This window comes from Schistocerca piceifrons, chromosome 5, assembly GCF_021461385.2.
Source record: "Schistocerca piceifrons isolate TAMUIC-IGC-003096 chromosome 5, iqSchPice1.1, whole genome shotgun sequence".
Taxonomy (NCBI): domain Eukaryota; kingdom Metazoa; phylum Arthropoda; class Insecta; order Orthoptera; family Acrididae; genus Schistocerca; species Schistocerca piceifrons.
Window position 1 is genome coordinate 337,201,177 of NC_060142.1, and position 12,243 is coordinate 337,213,419.

A 12,243-nucleotide genomic window follows, 5' to 3' on the forward strand; every position below is an offset into this window, starting at 1 on the left:
AATGTAGCTATGTTGTAGCCTTCTAATTTGCAATATTGAATGTTGTCCACTGTTTTCTGGTGTTCTGTAATTATTACGACATCTGGAGATAGTCCTGTGATAAATGATTCAAAAGCTTCTATTTTGTTTTCTAAACCCTGTACATTATAATGCAAGAAATGTAACATTTTTTTAATCTCCTGCACATATTTAGGGTCTGTTTATTTACACATGACCAGATTGGCACGATATGTCGATGTTGAACAGAGATGATTCTCATGTTTGAGCTTCTCAGCTCATGTAGCCTTCTTCTAAGTGAGGTCACTGGGTCTTTTGTTTAGTTTCTTTTTTATTATTAAAAGTTTTTCAATGCTATTAATTATTTCAGATATTATCAATTAAAAAAGTGGTTATACTTGCTATTGGTAGACACAGTAAACGTTGTCCTACTCTCACACATTACAAGATTTTAAGAAGAGGTGGATGTTCTGAATGTCAAACAAAGAACAAAAGACCGGGGAGCAATGATGAAGACTAACAAGAAACGTTAACTCCTTAGCAGAAAATTTTAACATGATTAAAGTATAATTAAGAAACACTATCAAAAAAAAAAAAATGCAATGGTCACCCACATTGGTATGCTTAAGCTCGAGAATTGCTGAGACATGCATATAATGGTGAGGGCAATGTAGAACAGTGTTGTAATAATAGGTCTAGATGTAGACTTAAGTGTAGTTAGCAAAGCTGAAGTTCTTCTGACGCAGTCAGTAAAAGTTGAAGTAGTGTAAGTTTAAAATTACTTCAGACTTTAATTATATTCATTCTGTTTTATATTGGTTACTATTTCATCTGTCTGATGTAGCAGCTAAAAGTTAATAATGAAACCAAACAACAACAACAGTATTTGCACTTTGAACATTACACTTCATTACAAAGCACTCTGTAACTAATCATGACTGTGTTTTTACCTAACTGAAATTTAATTTGGCTATCAAACTTCATCTGAAGCATTTAGCAGACACTGTTCACCTCGATTTTGCTTTCCCGTAAATCATAATGACTGCATCTACTGGTGGAACAGGAACTGAGACTAAACTCACCTTCAGAAATTCTTCCTGAAATTTAATTCTTCTGTTTACTGTATATATGGTCACAACTGGTAATGAATTTTGAGAGTTAAGTCTGTTAATTCATCTTGGAACAGTTGTTGAAGTTACAATTTTGCAAAGGAAAACTTGCTTTTAAGAATCAGAATTAAACTGACAAGATATTCATCAATTTCTTTCAGTACTGTAAGATTTTTCACCATTCAGTTGAAACTAATACTTGTCATTCGCATTATGAAATTATGCTCTTGAAACTGTAAGAAAATGACTTTATGCAGTTGAATTTTATGTAAATGATGTAGCAAAGAGACCCATCAATAAAGCATAATGTTATGACTCATTAAATTTAAGAAAACACTGCAGCTACTACGGCTGATGTTACAGTCATCATTGTTCCATTTGAAATAAAGATTTAAAATAGATGAAGGGGATATTGTAATCAAACAGTGACGCTCAATACGTAAAGTGATAATTTATTGAACAAAACACACTTGATCACTGAACAAGATGTAATAAATCTGGCTCTTCTTTACATTAAGGACAATTAAAAAGTGTGTAGCTCATCTTGCAAACTGCAGTGGAGATGATGATGTGGTGCCAAAAAATGCTTCTGAAAATTCTTCATTTCTCTGGTTAAAAAAAACATGAAAAGGAGATTATAAGGCTACTCATGTTTGACATACTTTAAACAAAGTTGTGCAATTGCTGCAAACCCATAATTGGGCCTGGTAATTCTTGCAATGATGGATAATAATTACCAGAGACAACTTTTTAATGCAGAAATATTCCCACTCAGTTTGCCTACAGTGCAGTGGAATGCAACAAGGCCATCTGTTACCTCCATCACAATGCTGTCTGCAGGCTGTGCCTAGATCACATCTCATTTTGAAGGACAAGTGTTCCCCAAACAGAAACAACAAGAGCAAAATCTGGGACTCCTACAAGTGTAATGCTTCTATTTTCTTATGCATATTTTGATACTTTCTTTAATAATACAAATATTAAGTTAAGGATGAGCTCAGACTGTACATAAGTGATTTGTTTTATCTTTTAATCTCAAGAACAATAATTCAATTCTGTATTTATTATTTAAATAAAAACTTTACAAAATGTACTAAGTGGGTGAATTAGCTCTCAACAACATACTACCCTTATGGACAATAACACTGTTCCATTATACATGTATCTCACTCCTTTCTGTATTAATGTTAACCCCCTCAGTGTGTGTGTGTGTGTGTCCATAATATGATACATTTTGAGAAAAGCGAAATATTAATGAATGAATATATATAGTGAATTAGTTGTCAAAGTACCAAATTTTTTAAATTGGCCCCTTCCAGTTTTTCTAGACTTATACTCTGATTAAAATTACAATGTGCTTGACAGATTAAAGTAGCAGAGACTACATTGACAATGCAAAGCCAGACACACTAGACAAGGTTCAGTATGTACGTACAAAACAGGCAACACAACAATCATATGATGCTCAAGAAAGAACTATGATTGACTGACAGCTGTCCTATCACTCAACTCGCTGAAAAGTCACTCAACAAAGTTATTTTAAGAAGAGTGTATCACCAGACATAATTCTTATAAAACACTTCTGTATTCTGAACATATTATCCTTGCAAGTGAAGTTCTCAGAAAATGATTCTGTTACTTACCAAAATTCAATGCTGAACCGTCTGCCATGGACCCACTGTATGTTTCAAATACTTAAATATCTGACATTTCAGTAAATTGATTGATACTATTTTCTATTGTGGTATTCATAAACTGGCAAAAAGGAGAAATTTCCGTCTTCAGAAACTCCAAGTGAGGGATGATTTCTGTAAGTCAGAAAGAACAGAAAGCCCAAAACTGTACCTTGCAATACACCTGATTACTTCAATTCCTGAGTGCCTATTGTTATGTCATCAGCACAGTTTCCTTTTTAAGATAAATATTATGAAGTTACTTTTTTTACTATTCCATAAAATTTAAAGTTTTTCATGAAGATATCACAAGTCACATAATGAAAAACATTATCTAAGTCACAAAATATTCCCAATTGTAATAATTTCTGATTAATTAATTTGATTATATCATCTGTCAAGGTGAAAGAAGCCTTACAGTTGACATTCTTTTTTGAGATCCAAATTCTTTGCCACTGAGTATTTTTCCTATGTTGTTGTTGTTGTTGTTGTGGTCTTCAGTCCTGAGACTGGTTTGATGCAGCTCTCCATGCTACTCTATCCTGTGCAAACTCCTTCATCTCCCAGTACCTACTGCAACCTACATCCTTCTGAATCTGCTTAGTGTAGTCATCTCCTGGTCTCGCTCTACAATTTTTACTCTCCACACTGCCCTCCAATGCTAAATTTGTGATCCCTTGATGCCCCAGAACATGTCCCACCAACCGATCCCTTCTTCTAGTCAAGTTGTGCCACAAATTTCTCTTCTCCCCAATCCTATTCAATACCTCCTCATTAGTTACGTCATCTACCCACCTAATCTTCAACATTCTTCTGTAGCACCACATTTAGAAAGCTTCTATTCTCTTCTTGTCCAAACTATTTATCGTCCATGTTTCACTTCCATACATGGCTACACTCCATACAAATACTTTCAGAAACGACTTCCTGACACTTAAATCTATACTCGATGTTAACAAATTTCTCTTCTTCAGAAACACTTTCCTTGCCATTGCCAGTCTACATTTTATATCCTCTCTACTTCGACCATCATCAGTTATTTTGCTCCCCAAATAGCAAAACTCCTTTACTACTTTAAGTGTCTCATTTCCTAATCTAATTCCCTCAGCATCATCTGACTTAATTTGACTACATTCCATTATCCTCGTTTTGCTTTTGTTGATGTTCATCTTACATCCTCCTTTCAAGACACTGTCCATTGCGTTCAACTCCTCTTCCAAGTCCTTTGCTGTCTCTGACAGAATTACAATGTCATCGACGAACCTCTAAGTTTTTATTTCTTCTCCCTGGATTTTAATGCCTACTCCGAACTTTTCTTTTGTTTCCTTTATTGCTTGCTCAATATACAGATTGAATAACATCGGGGACAGGCTACAACCCTGTCTGACTCCCTTCCCCACCACTGCTTCCCTTTCATGTCCCTCGACTCTTATAACTGCCATCTGGTTTCTGTACAAATTGTAAATAGCCTTTCTCTCCCTGTATTTTACCTGTGCCACCTTTAAAATTTGAAAGAGAGAGTTTCAGTCAACATTGTCAAAAGCTTTCCCTACGTGTACAAATGCTAGAAACGTAGGTTTGCCTTTCCTGAACCTTTCTTCTAAGATAAGTCGTAAGGTCAGTATTGCCCCACGTGTTCCAACATTTCTACGGAATCCAAACTGATCTTCCCCGAGGTCAGCTTCTACCAGTTTTTCCATTCGTCTGTAAAGAATTCGCGTTAGTATTTTGCAGCTGTGACTTACTAAACTGATAGTTCGGAAATTTTCACATCTGTCAATACCTGCTTTCTTTGGGATTGGAATTATTATATTCTTCTTGAAGTCTGAGGGTATTTCGCCTGTCTCGTACATCTTGCTCACCAGATGGTAGAGTTTTGTCAGAACTGGCTCTCCCAAGGCCGTCAGTAGTTCTAATGGAATGTTGTCTACTCCCGGGGCCTTGTTTCGACTCCGGTCTTTCAGTGCTCTGTCAAACTCTTCATGCAGTATTGTGTCTCCCATTTCATCTTCATCTACATCCTCTTCCATTTCCATAGTATTGTCCTCAAGTACTTCGCCCTTGTATAGACCCTCTATATACTCCTTCCACCTTTCTGCTTTCCCTTCTTTGCTTAGAACTGGGTTTCCATCTGAGCTCTTGATATTCATACAAGTGGCTGTCTTTTCTCCAAAGGTCTCTTTATTTTTCCTGTAGGTAGTATCTATGTTACCCCTAGTGAGATAAGCCTCTACATCCTTACATTTGTCCTCTAGCCATGCCTGCTTCGCCATTTTACACTTCCTGTTGATATGATTTTTGAGACGTTTGTATTCCTTTTTGCCTGCTTCATTTACTGCATTTTTATATTTTCTCCTTTCATCAATTAAATTCAATACTTCTTCTGTTACCCAAGGATTTCTACTAGCCCTCGTCTTTTTACCTACTTGATCCTCTGATGCCTTCACTACTTCATCCCTCAGAGCTACCCATTCTTCTTCTACTGTATTTCTTTCCCCCATTCCTGTCAATTGTTCCCTTATGCTCTCCCTGAAACTCTGTACAACCTGTGGTTCTTTCAGTTTATCCAGGTCCCATCTCCTTAAATTCCCACCTTTTTGCAATTTCTTCAATCTTAATCTACAGTTCATAACCAATAAATTGTGGTCAGAGTCCACATCTGCCTCTGGAAATGTCTTACAGTTTAAAATGTGGTTCCTAAATCTCTGTCTTACCATTATGTAATCTATGTGATACCTTTTAGTATCTCCAGGATTCTTCCATGTATACAACCTTCTTTTATGATTCTTGAACCAAGTGTTAGCTATCATTAAGTTATGCTCTGTGCAAAATTCTACCAGGCGGCTTCCTCTTTCATTTCTTAGCTCCAATCTATATTCACCTATTATGTTTCCTTCTCTCTCTTTTCCTACTCTCGAATTCCAGTCACCCATGACTATTAGATTTTCGCCTCCCTTCACTACCTGAATAATTTCTTTTATCTCATCATACATTTCTTCAATTTTTTCATCATCTGCAGAGCTAGTTGGCATATAAACTTTTACTAATGTAGTAGGTATGGGCCTCGTGTCTATCTTGGCCACAATAATATGTTCACTATGCTGTTTGTAGTAGCTTACCTGCACTCCTATTTTTTTATTCATTATTAAACCTACGCCTGCATTACCCCTATTTGATTTTGTATTTATAACCCTGTTTTCACCTGACCAAAAGTCTTGTTCCTCCTGCCACCAAACTTCACTAATTCCCACTATATCTAACTTTAACCTATCCATTTCCCTTTTTAAATTTTCTAACCTACCTGCCCGATTAAGGGATCTGACATTCCACGCTCCGATCCGTAGAACGCCAGTTTTCTTTAGCCTGATAACGACGTCCCTGCCCGGAGATCCGAATGGGGGACTATTTTACCTCCGAAATATTTTACCCAAGAGGACGCCATCATCATTTAACCATACAGTAAAGCTGCATGCCCTGGGGAAAAATTACGGCTGTAGTTTCACCTTGCTTTCAGCCATTCGCAGTACCAGCACAGCAAAGCCACTTTGGTTAGTGTTACAAGGCCAGATCAGTCAATCATCCAGACTGTTGCCCCTTTAACTACTGAAAAGGCTGCAGTAATGAAATGGGCTATTAATTTTCTACTAAAATTTTCTCTCTTTTTTGTGAAATGGTTTGATAAAAGTCCACTGTTTAAAAATTCATAACATAAAGAACTCAATACATTTCAAAGCACAGCTGATCAACATACAATTATTTTTCTGCTGATTTCATCATATCAACTTGAACATTTATCAAACTTGCTTTGGGATGCTTTTCTTAGAAACTGTAAGCTATATACTCTAAAAACTTTGATTAGTTCATCATCTACCATTAAAAAATTTGAAATTTAAAGAAATTCCGCCGGCCGGTGTGGCCGTGCGGTTCTAGGCGCTTCAGTCTGGAACCGCGTGACCGCTACGGTCGCAGGTTCGAATCCTGCCTTGGGCATGGATGTGTGTGATGTCTTTAGGTTAGTTAGGTTTAACTAGTTCTAAGTTCTAGGGGACTGATGACCACTGAAGTTAAGTCCGATAGTTCTCAGAGCCATTTGATTTTTTTAAAGAAATTCCTTCCTTTTTCTGATTCATTTTTACTGTTTCATGTTTTTCTGCTTTGAATTAAGTAGTTCTCACTTTCTTGCTGGAGAAGATTTTTTTAAATACTGTTGACTTTAGTTTTAATAACAGTTTGTTATGTGATTTAACCCTGTCATGGGGCTAAGTTGAGTCTTTTCTTAGTTTTTCATGATCATCTCATTCCATTGTAAACAAGGGTTTAGATGCATTTTTGTGCTTCCACCTGTTAATTTCGTAGGAAAACAATTTTCAGCTTAGTATATGACTATGGCACAGATTTAATTAAGCCTTTAAAACTAATGTTCCTGTGTACATATTTCCAGTCTCAATTTTGTCAAATACTGCACTAATTCCTAAACACCTTTGTAGTTTCCCCAAACGCTTTTTATTTATATGATGCAACCTGATATTGAGCACCATCAGTTGACCATGGTACCATAGCCTAAAACACAATTAACTTTTGGGATTACATGATGACTTTAAAAACTTCATGCGCCTATAAACAGCAGTGATACTGATTACCACGACTATTGTTGCGAATTGCATAAGTTGAAGTATATAGTATAAAATGGCAAGTGACTCAAGTACAGCTTTACTGTAGGTAACTCTACAAAATTTAAATCTCTACTTAGTTTTACAACATACCATTTGGAAGTTAAACAGCCCAATAATGCATGAAGTTGTCTCATAAATAATTTAAAATTACCAATGAAGGCCTGTGTATTGTGACTCTTATTATTAGCTTTGCATGAAAATCTGCTCCTACACACAAGCTACAGAATGATGATCACTAAAAATCTGTGAGTATCAATGCTGAATGTAAGTGGCACCTCATCCTTTTTCCTTACTTAACCTGTAGTAACAGGATGCTACATTATACACACATCCATATTCAGCAAGTTAAACTCCTGCTAGCATACCTTAGGATATCCCTTATGTTAAATTCACAACTGATACCATTGCATCCAATGTATAATGCTTCTGTTTTAGATTTATGGAAATGGGCTAAGGCCAAAATTGTACAATCACACATCCAGTAAAGAAAATGTCAGGAGAAGGTATCACAAAATTACTCAAAAGCAGCAGACTCAGTCACAGCACAGATTCCTACATAAGTAGCCAAAGATGTTCAAAAATACATTACATATGTAAGATTTGCTGGCTGTAGGTTATTTAAACAGATTAGAAGTTCATTGATTTTATTTTCTAACCATACTATATTTTGATGCAATCAGTTTACTAGAAGATCGTTTCTAGCTCAAAATTTTCAGTTACATGTACTACTTCTAATACTGATAGCCCGAAATCTGCTGAACTGCACCATATTTTATATCGTGCACATCTCTAAATGAATTTTGGGGAGGGGGACAGGGATACAGCAACCACATTTTCCCCCTTACTCCTCTCAGACTTCGAAATGAGGTAGGGGGGTGGGGGTGTGGCAAATGCCTATTCCACAGTAGTTACAGCAGGGGCAGTAATCAAAATACTGCTCTTACATTCTCTGTAATTTTGATTGATTATCACAGGGTGTTAAATATATACAGCCATTTGTAATCACCATATTTATTTTCAATTGGTCTGTGTATTCTATATCCTCCAGACTCTACAAGACTTAAGTGCACACCTCTTTTAGGTTTTCTGTGGCACTTTCGTGCATTCCATCCATCTGTTCCTTAATTTTCCCTGTTCAATGGAGACTGACTTCTTCAAAGTTTTAAGGTACATCTTCATTGAATCGCTGCCTGAATCCAATAGACAATTTTTAAATACCTTATCTAGATTTTCTTTCAGTTCCTTCTGATGTGTTTCCTGCCATTCTAAACACTTTTGGGTGTGTTGGTTATTCAAACTGTCAAATTTCATATTAATCAGTTCAACAATTTTCTGATCCTCTCGCATCAGGATTTTTTTTCCAAAGTCAGTCACTAATGATTGCCTTTCTCTTGTCTTTTGTTTTTCAATTTCCCGGTGTGTATCTTATTTTGGGTTTGGATAAATTGGCCACTTCCTTCAAAATCCCGTTGGTTTTGGCCACTGTTCAGCAAAAATATTTTAGAATCCTCTTGAGACTATAATAGCTACTGGTATCCTCATGGACATGGCCCCATTTGAGAAAGAGTTACTGACACTGCCTTCAATTTTGTCCTTTTTTTGACAAAATTAGCCATTTTATTAGACATTTCCTTATTTTTGGCAGATATTTTGTTTGTAGCTAGTGCCATTTATTCTTCAGTAAGAGATGTTTTGTTGGATTGTTCAAATAATACATCCATAGTTTCTTCACAATGTCCTGAATGAGGCCTCTCCAGTTATGCATCAGATGGAGCCATTCTACAATGATAATTTTAAACTAAAATGCCTGTGTGTAACATAGCCACTATGAAAGTGTCTGTTGTGCCAAACCAGTAAGAATATGTAGTACCAGAACTGCATGAGGAAAGTGCAGATTGTTCACTCCACATTTCCAATGCTGTCTTTGTTGTGTTGAGCTCTGATAGACGGAACTTGTATCCTTCACGCCGGCCGGGGTGGCCGAGTGGTTCTAGGCACTACAGTCTGGAACCACGCAACTGCTACGGTCACAGGTTCGAATCCTGCCTTGGGCATGGATGTGTGTTATGTCCTTTGGTTAGTTAGGTTTAAGTAGTTCTAAGTTCTAGGGGACTGATGACCTTAAAGTTAAGTCCCATAGTGCTAAGAGCCATTTTTTTTTTTTTTTTTGTATCCTTCACTCCCCACGCCATCCTCCTGAAACTTGCTCAGGCTATCATAAACAAACTATACTACAATGGAAAGAATTTTCTGTGATTCAGTCATGTCTATCTCAGCTTGTGTATGCATGATTAACTTAGCTAACATAATGACAAATTGCTCTGATGACAGACGAATTTCATTAGAAGTAATTTGTTCTGTCATTTTTTTATGTTTTTAATTAAAAAGGTCCAAAAAACTAAGTTGATGCTTTCATGTAACCTCAAATACTTACTTAATAAGGGGATTCACACCAACTTTCACATACAGTTTTGTTGCAGTGATGAAAAACAGATTGAAAGTACAGTGGCAATAATGTGTGTGCCCAAGTCAGATCTGTTATGTAATTCTCATATAGTAATTGTCCAAATACAAATTTATGCCCCAGATTGGAAATCAAAGAGAAGTTTCTTGAAAGAGAAGTTTCTTGCATTACATAGAAGAAAAATTTTTGGAAAAAATTTTTGAAAATAATGGCACAGTTTTTATAGCATAGTGAAGTGTGTAACTTGCGTCCACCATCAGTTTTGGTACTACAGTTTAATTCATAATAGTCTGCAATTAGTTCCACTTTTGGGTTTGCCATTTCCATTTCTTTTCAGCCCATAGTTCAGCTTATTTTGTCATACACAAGTTGAACATAAAACAAAAGTTGAAGACCTAGGTTTATTAGTACCACATGAAAAAGCTTGAGCATGTTCTGAACAAAACTTATTCTCTACTGCATTGTTCTTTTCAATTTAACAGCAACCATTAGCCATTCATGTGAGGTTGTCAGCTATAACCCAACCCCCCTTTCTCAGTTGTACTCATTGTTACCGGTATTAAGGGAGCAACATTACCATGATGTTACTTACACTCATGTCATGTTAGTCATAAACATGTACAACTGCAATGGCACAAAGAAATTGAAGGGCCCTGCACATGCACCAACTTGTCGGCTGACCAACCAACTGACCACTTTCGTGGCAGCCTCCACACTGCCTGACCGATGACATGCAGTTATGCAGTTATCACAGTGGTGCCCCATTCCAACTGCTGGCTGCTCATTGTTTATGATATTGTTCATAGAGTTTGTGGTCCTTGGGATGTAGCTTTATATAAAAATCATACAAAAACTCATATTTTTCTTGGTGGTTCAGAACAACAAAGCCAGGAAATGATGAGAGAAAGCTGTGTGCACAGAAATGGTTTCTTTGAAGGAAGAAATTCTCTTGAGCTTTATTACAGAACAGGCCGACTTCATCAATTTCCAAAATTATTTAAGAATGGGTGATAAATACTTTCCTGAGCTTCTAAAACTCTTCAAGCCACATTTTATTAAAAAAAGAACACCAGTACAGTGATGAGAGGAAGCTGCAAGTTGTGAGTAGAGCTCTTAGCTATGTTAAGTTTTCTTGCTACTGGCCTAATTTATCAAGACATCTGAAGCAGTGGAGCTGTATCCTCATAATTATTAAGTAAAATTACTCATGCAACTTGGATCAGTGTTTACGGGTGCCTGTTTAAATACATTGTTGCAAAGCATCCCAAATGATTATCATGTAAACTTTATGTATTTATTTATGTATGTAGCACAAAATATACCCCAATAAGTTTAAGAAAGAAGACTTCAAATGGTCGTGGTGTGCATTGTGTAATAAATACAGCAACAGATACACAAGAGATAAAGCATTTAGATACCACATATGGAATATTCTTTTGGTACTGGGAGGAAAATCAACATACGGAGTGTATACGCTGGCAAGGAAGAAGAAGGAAAAAAAAAATCCTGGATTTTTCCTATATCTCCCTGTTAAAAATGTACTTTTTCCCATGTGAAAATACACTTTTCTGTGATAAGTGATGGTGTACTTTCCCTCGAAGCTGTAAAAACATCAGTCCTTTGAATGGTAAAAGCTTTATACACCAGTGAGAACTTCCCAGCACTTTAGAAAACAAAACTCCGCAAGCGGAAAAAAAAACATTTTTTGTAAACATCTTTGATGTGCAGCAACATGTTCACTGCATATTTTCGTATTACGAAAGTATAAATTCGAATTCCATCAAACACAGCATGTTAGTTTCCAAAGCATTGAAACAGAGATTGCAATGCACTATTGTAAGCCAATCATACCTCATGTCACATGATCTTGTCAGCCAAACACAGCAGATATTCAGAGCATAGGACATGTGATGTAGTCAGCCAATAGTAACATCACTGTTAAGTAGTGTGAACTCACAAATAGGAAAAATTAATGGTTTAAATTAATGTACACAGAGTAGCTACAAGAAAAGCTAAGCTCTCACATATAATGCTGGACTTAAGGATTAATAAGCTACAAGAAAAGTTAAGCTGTCTTTTTTGCATGTCTTACACTTTCAGGTGGCTCACACAAATGTGTCAGTAAAATTTTAAACAGTGACATTAATGTCTGGTCTTCTGGGCTGGAAATTATTCTTTGATGTGGCTGGTCATGCAAGTTTTAAGCTTTAAATGAGAGTCAAACAGTCTGTGATTTAAGAAATCCATTGCATGTTCTGACGTGTAAAATAGTTTATTTTGCATGTAAGAAAATTTTATTTGAAAATAATGCTTTTCGATGAACCATT

General features: G+C 36.3%; 1 long non-coding RNA gene across 1 annotated transcript in view; it reads right to left on the reverse strand.

Annotated features, from left to right (window-relative positions):
• Window positions 1-1,537: 1,537 nt before the first annotated feature.
• Window positions 1,538-12,243, reverse strand: part of LOC124798493 — a 77,132-nt gene continuing 66,426 nt past the window's right edge. Inside the window, exon 4 of the long non-coding RNA XR_007016946.1 lies at window positions 1,538-1,714. This is a non-coding gene — a long non-coding RNA (uncharacterized LOC124798493). The remainder of the gene's footprint in view (window positions 1,715-12,243) is intronic.